The sequence below is a fragment of the Lontra canadensis genome, unplaced genomic scaffold, assembly GCF_010015895.1.
Source record: "Lontra canadensis isolate GAN:19392208 unplaced genomic scaffold, GSC_riverotter_1.0 scaffold36, whole genome shotgun sequence".
Classification (NCBI taxonomy): domain Eukaryota; kingdom Metazoa; phylum Chordata; class Mammalia; order Carnivora; family Mustelidae; genus Lontra; species Lontra canadensis.
In genome coordinates, this window is record NW_022631030.1 from 8,167,635 (window position 1) to 8,180,029 (window position 12,395).

Consider the following 12,395-nt stretch of genomic DNA (forward strand, 5'->3'; position numbering starts at 1 on the left):
CGTTGCCCACATTATACAGATTGGACTCGGAGCAAGTAAGACACTTTGCCTGGGTGTTCACAGTTAATGGGTGTCAAAGCCAGGGTTTGTGCCTGCCAATAGAGATACCCAAATGAATGTGACACACTCCTCTCCTTGGGATGTCACAGTTCCTCAGTCCTCCAAACAGAGGGTATATTTTCCTCCCAATAACGCTAGATCTAGAATCCTTTAGGGACATTTATCACATTTTAAATTCATTCTAAATTTTTAATTTGTTCTTTTAAGTAAACTCTGTGCCACACATGGGCTGGAACTCACACCTCTGAGATCAAGAGTCACATGATCTACTGAGTGAGTCATCCAAGTGCCCCAATATGCCTAATTTATATTCTTTTATATATATATATATATATATATATATATATATATATTTTATTTATTTGACAGACAGAGATCACAGGTAGGCAGAGAGACAGGTAGAGAGACAGAGGAGGAAGTAGACTCCCCCCTGAGCAGAAAGCCTGATGTGGGGCTTGATCCCAGGACCCTAGGATCATGACCTGGTTGGAAGGCAGAGGCTTTAACCCACTGAGCCACCGAGGTGCCCCTATATTTTATTGTTAATTCACAAAGTGATTCCTTCCTTGTCTTTCTACTTAAAGTAATATGCATAATTTATACATCCTGATAAATAACTGGTCCATTATGTTTTAGTTGCTAGTCCTCTCTGCTTCAAACCCAAAAATCTGAGAATAAATCATCACTGAATTGGATGGAAGAGAAAATTCATGCGTGTATGTACAGAACTTTACCTAACAATGAGTGTTAAAGACTGACTATGCCAGTTAAAAATCTGAAATCTACATTTACGTATCTAGCTATAAGATCTATTACAGTAAAGAGCTCATAAAATCTAAGGAAAGGTTTCAGGTGTGAGGAATTAGAGTAAAATCTTCTCTATTTTGGCCCATCTGTAAGAATACATCTGCTTAAAATCACACAGTTTGGGAAAAAAAAAAGTCAAACCTTCTTTAGGATATTAATCATACCTTATTTATTTATTTATTTATTTTTTAAATTTATGTATTTGACAGACAGAGATCACAAGCAGGCAGAGAGGCAGGCATAGAGGGAGAGAGGAGGAAGCAGGCTCGCCACTGAGCAGAGAGCCCGATGCGGGGCTCGATCCAGGACCCTGAGATCACGACCTGAGCCGAAGGCAGAGGCTTTAACCCACTGAGCCACCCAGGCGCCCCAATCATACCTTATTTAATTATGATATTCCTATCTCATCCTTAAAATGCCTCAGTGAGGCAAACTGGGCATATTTTTACCATTTTTATTTAACCAAAGTTGAGAGAGATTAACTTTCCCAAGATGACGTGCATATCAGAACTATAATCCAGGCTCTCTGATACAGTTTCCATAAGAATATGTCAGGCTGTTCACAGGATCTTGGATTCAAACTAGTGTATTCTCTGCTGGTCCAAACAGAGCATCTTGCCTAATTCTTTAAGGTTTTGAGGCTGACCTTATAAAATGCTTCATACCAGGAACAAGATTTTTTGAAGTTACTGCTCACATTACAATTTCCTAAATAACTATCGAATGTAAGGGAGACATTGATAGGAAATTCAAAAGTGGCACCAAATCATTGTAACACAATTAACCTCAAAGGTTATTGCTTGATTTTCATCAAAGTCACCAATGAAGGTCATTTGAAGGTCAAAACGGAGCTTTTTACTTTCTTTAAAAGTGCTGTTCAGTAGAACTTTCTGTGATGACAGAAATGTTCTATATCTGTACTGTTCAGTATGGTAGACCCTAGCTACACAGAGCTATTGAGAGTGCTAGAAATGTGGCTGGTAAAACTTAATAACTGATCTTTCAATTGAATTTCAATTAATTTAATTTTAAATTGTCACATGTGGCCAAGGGCTACTGTGTTGGGCCACATAAATTTAGATAATTCTCATTGGAGCTGAAGTGTTTCAGGAAGCTAGGAATTTGAGTAAACATTAAAAGGTGAGAATTTGAGTAAACATTAAAAGGCTTCCTAGCTCATTTTTTCCTAGATTTTCCCCATTTCCTGCATTTTCCTGGTGTTTCATTTTGCTTTTTTTTTAAATCATAATATTTCTTTTAATTTTTCTTCAGGTGTCATTGGTACACATTTACTACAAAAACATTTAACAGAGAGCACAGTTTTGTATAAGGTGGGCACTCAGTTTGTTGGATGCAGTATTAGCTTTAGACTCAGGCCCCAAGGACTCTTGCCTAAGGCAGTAGAGACACCAAAGTGAAGGGCTCGTGGGGTCCAGTTTACCCCTCCCCATCATGCTCTCAGTGTTTAAGACTTTGTCTATGTGGTCCTAATCCCACTTCCAGAGGACTGCATTCCCCAGGATGGTCTGTGACAGACGTAAGTGTATCTATCCCTATGCCTGGGGGATGGTATGGGGGTGCCTACTGTTTGACTGGGTAGTGGGACAGGAGATAGAGCTGGAACGTGCAAACCAGGGTGCACACACGTGGACAATGAGGACCCCTCGTGGGCAGGATGGAGCCAGGGTGAAGACTAAGCAAGCAGGATGGAGTGGCCTCTTCCCATCCTGTCTCATTTCAGAGCAGAACCCCTCCTATGTGACCAAGGTTTCCAAATTCAGACCTGGCTTTCTGGACCTTATAGACCTTACCTTGTCTTCAACAAGTGAGCAAGAATATATTTAACAGTTCATTAGCTTGAGGTATAATTTTAAATGTTTAGGCATTTTTGGGAGGGGTCTCCATTTACTCTTGCCATGGTGGAGAAGGGGCAGGGAAATGACCCTATAGGCACTTCACCTTGACCCCTGGGATGCCTTGCCCCTGTGAAGGTAAGTGATCCTGGGCAAGAGTCCTGTCAGCCTGGATCTAAAGGTAATACCATGTCCAACAAACAGTGCCTACTTGATACAAAACGGTGCGCTCTATTATTTAGACTTACTTTCTAAATAAGTAATGTGACATCAGAGGTCAGCTGAAGAGTACACCCCCAAAATACTTCCTCAGGGGCCAGTCACTGGTCAGAAACTCTACCTTCCCTTCTTACCTACCCTCCTTCCCTGTTTCTCCCGTCTTTCCTTCTTCCCTCCCCTTTTTTCCCCCCTTCCTTTAATAAATACTTATTGATGTTCTATTACGTGTCAAGTACCTTTAACGTTCTGGGGTTCTGGGTTATGAAAATTTCAATTAGGTACCGTCTCTGTCTTTGTGGTCTTTTAGGCTGATGGGGAGACAGATGCTTAAGTAACGATTTCATCCAGAAGAAGCTATGTGCAGCTACTACGTGGTAGTGGTTCATGCATGCTTGAATTAGTAATCACTGCAGTTATGAATTGTGTAGGCAGTTGGAGATGGGAAATGTGGTGCATTTCAAATATACTGCCTCTACTTGACCTTAGCTCTGATCTGACTCTATTTAAGCTAAGTTTATAGGGCTGAATAATTAGCCAAAAAAGGCTGGGCTTCCTGGGGCCAAGAAGTTGTGCATGAAGAAACTGGAATTTGGGGCAACTGGGTGGCTCAGTCAGTTAAGCATCTGCCTTGGGCTCTGGTCATGATCTTGGGATGGAGCCCTGCATTGGGCTCCCTGCTCAGCGGGGAGTCTGCTTCTCCCTCTCCCTCTGCCTTACCCCATGAGCCCCCCTCCCCAGCTTGTGTTCTCTCTCAAATAAATAAATAAATAAATAAATAAATAGACATCTTTAAAAAAAAAAAAGAAACAGAAGTTTACTTGGCGGATATGTTGGGCAAAACTGTTCCATGATATGCCTCTTAGGAAAAGAGGAAAAGTTAGACTGGACACCTGAGATTTAAAAAAAAAAAAAAAAAAGTAGGCAGTAGGTCAGAGGTGATGCGAAATGAAAATTTGTCTTCGAAGAGTCTGAGTAAGAAATCTGCTGGAGCCATTACAGAGGAATTTCATTTGGGCACATGCAGAGACTGGCAGGAAGCAAAGCACTCAGGACAAAAGATAAAATGTTTTACACTGGGTGGGGCTCGATCTCACAAACCTGAGACCCTGACAGGAGACAAAATAAAGTCCACAGCTCAACTGACTCAGCCACCCAGGTACCCCAGACACATACCTTTTTTAGATGAATTTCAAAATATCCTGTCAAATTCCTTAACAATTTCTGGTGACTTTCTGGCTGAAGTTATTTAATTTTAAAAATTTATTGGGAAAAAATTTTAAAACTTAATATACATTGTAGCTTCTTGTCCTTTCAAACATGGCATATGTTTAAAGTTAGTCAATAAGTCAGCCAGGTTTTAGATTTTTTTTTCATGTGCGTCTTAAATATTTCTTGTAAGGCTTATTTTAGGTATTTTTGTGGTATTTGGTTTTATTGTAAATGAGAATATAATCTATTTTCCTTTTTTTTTTTTCTAAATTTTTTTTCTGGAAGACAAGAAAGCCATTGTTTCTTCAATTTAATTTTCCACTGTTATATTTAGAATTTAAACCTATGTTATATTTAGATTAATTTATGCTTTTCTCTTTGTTGGTTATATGGTACTTTTTTCTGAGTGTGGTAATGGTATTACATTAGTGTTATCAAAAGAATAAGGCTGATCATCATTTTTGTGGTTGCTAACAGTTTGTAGAACTTTTATTCATTCAACAACTATGGATTGGGTTCCTGGTTTATTAAGTGCCAGAAATTGTTTTAGGTTCTGGACATATAATAGCATGAATAATAATCTATACCTTGATGGTTTGGTAGATCTTCTCTGCAAAAGATTTTTGCTTGTAAGGAAGAATCTTTGACTAACTTTACAATTTATTTTATTATTATTATTATTATTATTTATTACATAGTCATGTTTCCACATTGAAGAGATTGGTTAGTTTATTTATATTTTCTTAGAACATTATCCATTTCACTAGATTTTAAAGTTTGTATAAATGTTACATAGACATAATTTGGCAGTTCCTACGACTGTGTGCATAAGTAGTGTTTTCTTTTTGGACTTATATATTTGTTTCTAGGTTACTATTTTACTCAAAGAAAGATTTTGGTTTTATTGATTATGCACATAGTTTTCTTTTGGGTTGATGCTGGAGTGGGAGAGTTATTCTACTTTTACTGACTCTGTATTTTTCCTTTTTATAGTGTCTTCTATTGGATTTTTAATTCATATATATTCTTTTTTAATATTCAAATATAGAAACTTACGGTTTTAATTTTTTCTTCTTGCTACTTTAGCAACTGCCTGCAAATTTTTTATAGTACAAACTATTACTTTCTAAATATATTTAAAGTTTACATTTGAAATTCCTAAATGAAAGAGTTAATTAAAAGATATAGCATATGTATCTTACTTAGAAGATATTTTAAAATTTCTTAGTGGATGATTTGTTTTACCTACTTTTTTGCCACTAATGTCTTATAATACAGCATAAATTCTGTCATTAAGAATTCATTGAATTTTTTTTTCTGTGACATAATACATGGACAATTTGGAGGAACAACACATAGGTATTTGAAAAGAATATCACTTTCTGCTTTGGGGACTACACTGCTTTAGATATTTATTAGTTTAAGCTGGTTTGCTGTGTCACTCAAATTCTCTATAGCAGGACACCTGGGTGACTCATCTCCCTTAGGCTTAGGTCAAGATCCCAGGGTCCTAGGCTCCGGCCCCACACTGGGCTTCCTGCTTGGCGGGGAGCCTGGGGCTCTCTCCCTTTATCCCCTCCCTCTCACTCATGCGCACATGCACACTTGCTCTCTCCCACTCTTTCAAAACAAATAAAATCTTTAGGAAAAAACCCACAAATTCTCTGTAGCATTAAATATTTTTTTGTTTATGTAATTTGGTAGTCTCTGACATCTGGACTTACCATTTACTTCACCCAGTAACTATAACTTTTTAAAATATATTTTGGAACTATATTGCTAGATGAATAAATCCTGCAGTGTTTTTTTTTAATGTATATTTTAAAAATGTTTCTCTCATAATGGTTTTAACTTATTTTTTATATTTTTAGGATTTTCTCCATGAACAGTTATTGTGAGGGCCTGTTCAGCCAGAGCGGCCCCACACCGGTTGAACTGCCATTTTTTTGGTAAAACTTATATTGACTCTGCCCCCCGCCCCCCCAGGGGAACTTACTTAAAAACAAGTCCCGGAAACCAGTCCCAGGTAAAAAAGCCCCAATACAAGGGTGGGTCAGGCCAGGTGGAGACATTCAATCAGTGGGGGCGCACACTGTCTCCTAGCTACCAAGGAGTATGGGCACCACCCTTTGGGCACCTTTTGGGCGCCAATTCTGAACTAGGTGATAGGCTGGTTCAAATGTCTACTAGGGTAAATTGTAATTCAGTCGGTCACCTAGCATCACTGTGCGGCGTTCTCTGTGTGTTACAATTTCACTGGCCACCTGTGTGTGGCCAGGCCCAACCACATGGCCTTTGCTCTATAAAAGCTAGTCTGTGAAACAGAGAGAGGTCGTCCTCTCTGTAAGGGGCGGCCCTGACTGGTCTGTTTGATGGTCGGTTTGATTCTTGATGCTTGACGCGAAATAAAGCTTTGCTTGAACTTTGCTTTATATCAGTCTCGCTCCTTTAATCACGGACCTATTATTGGGGTACCCAATATTGGGGACCCAACATTATGTTGTTTGTAAGCAGGGATAATATGGAAAAAAGATTTCCTTCCAATCTTTATGTCTCTCATTTCTTTTATATGGATAAGAGGGGCCATCATTTCTCTGTCCTTGACCTAGGTGAAAGTAGTCAAGATTTCACCATAGACCGAGGTACCTTTTATGAGTTTGAGAATATGTCTTTCTATTCCTAACAATTATGTATGGGGGTCAAATTTTGCCAAATGCTTTTTCCGTATCAGTTGAAATCGTCATATAATGTTTTCTTTTATTTGATTAATATAATTTACATTGTATGCTTTTTAAATGTTAAACCATCCTTACTTTTCTTTTTTTAAGATTTTATTTATTAATCTGAGAGAGAGAGAGAGCAGAGTGAGAGAGAGAGAGAAGTGGCGAAGCAGTCTCCCTAATGAGAAGGGAGACCATGTGGTCTCCATGCAGGGCTCCATCCCAGGATACTGGGACCCTGACCTGAGCTTAAGGCAGACACTTAATGCACAGACCCACCCAGGCATTCCCATCCTTACTTTTCTGAAAGAAACCCTATTTTGTCATGATATCCTATTACATATGGGATATAAATGTCACATATACCAAGGATGCATATTAACAACATAACGTCACTACTGATGTTATGAAACATCATTCGTATAAAAATGTTTGGCAGCTTTTCTCCTTTTGAAACTTTTTTTTCTCTCACTTTTCATACCTTAGGAGTGACTCACTGTGTGTCATCTACACTTAAGGAGTTTACCTCCTTGAGGATGAAGTATCTCCTTAAATTATTTGGAATTCTTCTCCCTGGGAGGTGTGTCTATTCTTCCCATTTATTTATTCAATCATGTATTTATATCACGGATGTTTATTTTATGCCTTAGATTTGAAGCCAATGCTATTTTATTTTGTTGCACCAATTGTCCCAGCTTTGGGCATAGAGAGTTTGTTTATTGGCTCCTGTGTCCTTTTGGCATATCTCGTCAACTTTTTTTGAGTGCTTCCATGCTTTGTCTTCCTAGTTTTCCAGGCTCATCGTCCTAGAATCCTCAATATTCCTGCCCTCCTCCTAGAATCCGCCCTCGTCCTAGAATCCGCTATTACTCCAAGGTTTCGTTTATTAGAGACTGAATTAGAAACCAAGGTCTGAGTGCTTTGTGCTTTTGCTAAAGGGATGTCATTGCTTTCAGGTATTTTATGCGGATAGAGCAAGGAAATAGATTAGTGTTTACTTACCCGTGTACGTATTTCGATATGTAACCGTCAATATCTTTACAAAGATAAACACGAGTTCTACTGATCCCTCCGACTCTAGTCCATTACAACATGGATCATTTTAACCTTTTTTCTTGCTTCCTGTGAGCTTACACTCCAACAGTGAGAAGCCTGGCTGTTACCATTGCCGTTCACTTACTGAACTGTTTGTTCAGTACCTACATGCGAGTATACCGTTATTAGAATTGTTCTATATCTCCATGGAGAACTACTCTATTTGTAATTTCCTGATGACAAGAGATGTTTAGCATCTTTGAATTTGCTTATTTGCCACCTGTATATCTTTGGTGAGAGATCTGTTCTGATTTTTTGCCCATTTCATTAGATTGCTTGCTTTCCTGTTGTTGAGTTATGAGAGTTCTTTGTAATTTTGGGTTTGGATCTTTTACCAGGTATATGTTTTGCAAATATTTTATCCGAGCTGGAGCTTATCTTTTGCTTTTCTTCATGGTGTCCTTTGCAGAGCAGAAATCTTTAATTTTAAGAAAGCCCAATTTATTATTTTTTTTCTTTTATGGATTATGATTTTGCTGTTGCATGTAAAAATAGATCACCAAACTGCAAGTTTATGTAAATTTCCTTCTTTTTTTTTCAGTAGAAATATTATAGCTTGAATTTTACATTTTGGTCTATGTTTCATTTTAAGTTAATTTTCATGAAATACATAAAATCTGTGTACAATTTCTTTTTGCATATGGATGTCCAGTTGTTCCAGCACCATTTGTTGCAAAGACAATCTTTTTCCCCATTGAATTTCCTTTGCTTCTTTGTCAAATATCAGTTTTCCGTATGTTTTTGTTTTTTTTTTTGTTTTTGTTTTTTCTGGACTATCATAGTCCATTGATCTATGTCTCTATTTTTCTCTAATATCATGCTGCCTTAATTAATGGTAACTTTATGACGTCCCAGTAAATACTGAGATCAGTTCGTGTGAGTCACCCAGCATTGTTTTTCTGCAACATTGTGTTGGCTGTTCTAGGCTTTTTGCTTTTCATATAAATTTTAGAATCAGCTTGTTGATATCTACACAATAGCTTGCTGGGATGTTGGTTGAGGTTATGTTGCATCTGTAGGTCAGAGTGCTGTGGGGCCAAGGAGCAAAAGGTCAAGAAAGAATTCCTGAGACATCTGCAGTGCAAAAAGGTGTTTTTGTTTTTGTTTTTGTTTTTTTAAAAACAGGGACGGAACCAATGGGCGGAAAGAGCTGCCCTGTGATTGTGAGGAGTGACTGATTATATACTTCCAAGTTGGGGGTTGGGTAGAGTAAAGGAAGTCTCTAAAGGGATTTTCATATGTTAAAGAAGACTTATAGGATCCTGGAGATCTGGCTATTGTCGAGCTAAGGCTGTTTTTGCCTCTAGCAAGGCATTAACATTATGATGGCCCTGAGTTTCTTGAGAATATCACACTTTGCGCGTCTGTGGAATTTATCAATGGGCTGTAAATTGTAAGGAAATTTAATTTTATCTATATTTTTTGCCTTTGTTCTCCTCAACAAGAGTATTCCCAAAGCCTCCCTCCTTGTAAGAACTGAATTCTGTACCACCCTTCCCAAATTCATCTTAAAGTTCTAACCCCTAGCATCTCAGAATGTGACTGTATTTTAAGACAACTCCTTTACAGATGTTACCAAGCTGAATGGAGGTCATTAGGATTAACTTTATTGCCAAATGACTGGTGGCCTTAGAAAAGGGAAAGTCTGAAGCACACACTTGCAGAGAATGGAGAGTGAAGATGAAGGCGGAGATGTGGAGGATGTTTCTACAAGCTAAGGAATGCCGAAGATTGCCGGCAAAGCACCAGAAGTGAGGTGAGAAGCAGGAAACGGCCTCATGGCTCTCAGAATGAACTAGTCCTGCCAACACCTTGATCTTGAACCTTTACTGTCCAGAACTGAGACGATACATTTTTGCTTAATTTGGGGTGCTTAATTTGGGGTGCCACTTAATTTGGGGTGCTTTGTTTCGCAGCCTTGGCAAATGAATAGACTCCCATCCCTTATGACATTGCTGTCATTCTATTTACTTGCTCATAATGGTTTACTTGTCCATAACCAATACATTGTTACTTCTCTTTTAAGAATAAGAAAAAGTTTTAGAGTTATTTTAATTTTATCTTCATTTATTCTTTCTCCAACACTCTTCCTTTTTTTATGTCTATGCAAGTTTCTGATCGACAGCATTTTCTTTCTCCCTAAAGACCTTTTTTTCCTTTCTTTTTTTTTTTTTTTTAAACATGTCTGGCTGAGTGGATTTGCTAGTGACGAATTCTTTCACCTGGTATTTGCCTGAGAAAGTCTTTATTTCTCTTTAATGCTTAAAGACAATTTTGTTGGATTTAGAATTCTAAGCTGGTACTTTTTTCTCTCTCTCTTTCAACACTTGTTTAAATGTATCTATCAGTCCACTTATTTCCTGCTTTCTTGGTTTCTGTCAAGCCTTTCTCTCTAACTCTCGTTTTTGTTCCTCTATTGTTGAGAAAATTTTCTCTCTTCTATCAAGATTTTTCTCCTTGACTTTGGTTTTCTGTTGTTGACTATGATATAATTGATGTGGGAAACAAAGGCAAAAGAAAAATAAATTCCCTTACTACCTAGAGCCCACTGACAAGTCCTTGAAACAGGCAGAGTGACATTCCTCGAGGAACTCAGCTGCCTCCATGTTAATACTTTGCTAAGGGCAAAGGCAATCTTAGCCTGACCCCCAGGATCTTGTAAGTCTACTGTAACATACAAAAATTCCTATGGAAACTTCCTTTATCTCTAACCCTCCCAAGATACATGTTGGCAATCATCCCCCAAGCATATGACCTGTTCATATACACCTGAAGTGTCTCGTGACTCAGGTTTTAGAAGATGGTAATAAATGACTATTTCCCAACCATAGCTACCCCCTCAAGGTCCTGGAAACCTTGCTTCCAAAATTCCCTAGAGACTTAAGCTGTCCCTAACCCCCACCCAACTTGAACGTATGTAACAGGCCACTCCTCATGACCCCAGTGCAGCTCTTTCTGCCCCCGGGTTCTGTCCCCGTGATTTAATAAAATCACCTTTTTGCACCAAAGACGTCTCAAGAATTCTTTCTTGGCCATCTGCTCTGAATCTTGACATCTTTCCTACATCAGACCTAGGTATAGTAGGCTTTTTTTTTTTTTTTTTTTTTTTAATTTTTGCTATTCTGTTTGGTGTGCTGTGACTGCGTGTATATCGTGATTTTCAGAATAATCTCAGCCGTTTTTATTTGGGTACTTATTTTACTCCATTCTGTCGTTCCTTCCGGCATTCCAATTACATGTATGTTGCACCTTTTAAAACTATCCCAAAGTTCTTGGATGCTCTTCTCTGTGTCTCTTTGCCATTTTCATCCTTTGCCTTTCTGGTTGGGAAGTTTCTACCCGTGAGGGCCTGTTCATCCAGAGTGGCCCCACCCCAGTTGAACTGCCATTTTGTTGTTTATGCAGTAAAACTTATATTGACTCTGCCCCCCGCCCCCCCAGGGGAACTTACTTAAAAACAAGTCCCGGAAACCAGTCCCAGGTAAAAAAGCCCCAATACAAGGGTGGGTCAGGCCAGGTGGAGACATTCAATCAGTGGGGGCGCACACTGTCTCCTAGCTACCAAGGAGTATGGGCACCACCCTTTGGGCACCTTTTGGGCGCCAATTCTGAACAAGGGGATAGGCTGGTTCAAATGTCTACTAGGGTAAATTGTAATTCAGTCGGTCACCTAGCATCACTGTGCGGCGTTCTCTGTGTGTTACAATTTCACTGGCCACCTGTGTGTGGCCAGGCCCAACCACATGGCCTTCGCTCTATAAAAGCTAGTCTGTGAAACAGAGAGAGGTCGTCCTCTCTGTAAGGGGCGGCCCTGACTGGTCTGTTTGATGGTCGGTTTGATTCTTGATGCTTGACGCAAAATAAAGTTTTGCTTGAACTTTGCTTTATATCAGTCTCGCTCCTTTAATCACGGACCTATTATTAGGGGACCCAACATTGGGGACCCAATATACTGACCTATCTTTAAGGTCACTTATTCTTTTCTTGGCTGCGTCCGGCCTACTGATGAGCCCATTACAGGCATTCTTTATTTCTGTTACGGTGTTTTGGACTTCTGGCATTCCATTTTTATACCTTTACAGAATTTCCATCACTCTCCTTTCATAACCAATAAGTTCTTGCAGGCTGCTCACTCTCTCTAATGGAGCCCATCACCGATTAATCATGGCAGTTTTCAACTCCCTTGCTTGATAATTCTAATATTGGTGTGATAGATGAGTCTAGATCTGTTCCTTACTCTGTCTCTTCAGACTGTGTTTTTGCTTGCCTTTTAGCATGCCTCGTGATTTTGTTGTTGAAATTCAAACCTGGAACAATAGGAACAGTCAGGTAACAGGAACCGAGGTAAAGAAACTTCAGTGTGAGAATTTATGTGAATTTGACTAGTAGCTGCTATCTTTGAAGGAGTCAGGGGTTTCAGGTGACTGTGTTA